Raw genomic sequence first — 1594 nt, 5'->3', positions numbered from 1 at the left:
CCTCTCCCTGAGCTACCGGAGAGACACCATCTCAAGCCGCCCCAGTGTGCACCCAAGGAGCCGCGCACGGCCTGAGTAGAGCAGACGTATTTATTGTAGCCAACTTTGGGACTGAGAAACACTCTCTGGTTTTAAAAGAGTCACCTAGTCAAATACTTACCTGTGGTTCTGGATATCATGGAACAAAGTTGGTATTAAGTTGAAAGGCATCACATGTTTGTCTGTGGTTTGATGTAGTCAATGTAATTTTTATCACACGTGAATGGTAAATTAGCTTTGCTATTCATTTATATTTAAATTTAATTGACCTTGTTTAAATAACATCTGATAATGTTCTCTTAGGCTTCTACACCCCCCCTCAAAGCACAAACCTAAAGGCCTGGAACCAGCAGAAGCAGCGGCATGCAAATGTTGCCGCGGGATTGTCAGTGCGCCAATATCTGGCGTGTTTTTGACGGGTCACCACATAAACAGATGCCTGAACTACATCACTAAGATAATTTAAACAAATTTATCATATAAGTAGGTTTTCAAAGATCTTCAAATTGTTTTGATATATAAAAGAGTTTAGCAACAATTCACTTATGGTTTCCCCCCAGACACCAGCCTGATAAAATAAAGTTTTATGCAGGAATCGGGAAGGGGTAAAATGCGGACCTCACGGACCTCGTGGATCTAAACCCGCACGTCCTTAAAAATCTGAGGTCCGTGCCGCTTGTAGTTAGTTTCTGGCTCTGACAGACCTCGGTGACAATTTAGCGCTGACGGATCCGTCTCAACATAGGGAGGGAAAAGTATTAGGATCCATCAGCGCTACAATGTCACCAAGGTCTGTCAGAGCCCATTTACTGGATCTGCAGGAAACCAGTTTAAAGGATTCGTTTTAGAGCCGCTCCAGCACTAGCACTAGTCTCTGACTCTGACAGACCTCGGTGACATTGTAGCGCTGACGGATCCTAATTCTTTTCCCTCCCTATGCTGAGACGGATCCGTCAGCGCTAAATTGTCACTGAGGTCTGTCAGAGCCAGAAACTAACTACAAGCGGCACGGACCTCAGATTTTTAAGGACGTGCGGGTTTAGATCCGCGAGGTCCGTGTTTTACCCCTTCCCGCAGGAATCATTTATAAACACATCCTTTCAACGTAGGAAATGAGAACAAAGAAGTTCCACATATATGTCGTAAATTAGTAGAAAAATACATGAATGTTTTGAAAGATAAATAGTGCAAAACCTAACAACGTCTTATAACAGACACGCAAATTTGAATATAATCCTGCCTTCGACTGGTAGCCGGCGTAATTTTTTACAATATCGGGGTGATATGTTCAGATTTTTTCAAACCAAAAATTAATCATAACTTAGCACAAATATTCAAAGACATTTCACTTCTAGTAGGAAAAAGATAACATATAGATTGCAAAAAAAAACCAACATTCCAGCATCACCTTCTATATTGGTTTTGACCAAAGATGAATCATCATGTTCATAATTGCAACATATTGTGGGGATTATAAAAACATTGATATGCTGAAGTTTGAAACCATAGCAAGAAAGAGAGGACACTTAACTCTTCTGTCAGTACTGGAGGTGGG

Source organism: Geotrypetes seraphini, chromosome 6, assembly GCF_902459505.1.
Source record: "Geotrypetes seraphini chromosome 6, aGeoSer1.1, whole genome shotgun sequence".
Taxonomy (NCBI): domain Eukaryota; kingdom Metazoa; phylum Chordata; class Amphibia; order Gymnophiona; family Dermophiidae; genus Geotrypetes; species Geotrypetes seraphini.
Note: the sequence above shows the minus strand (reverse complement) of the source record.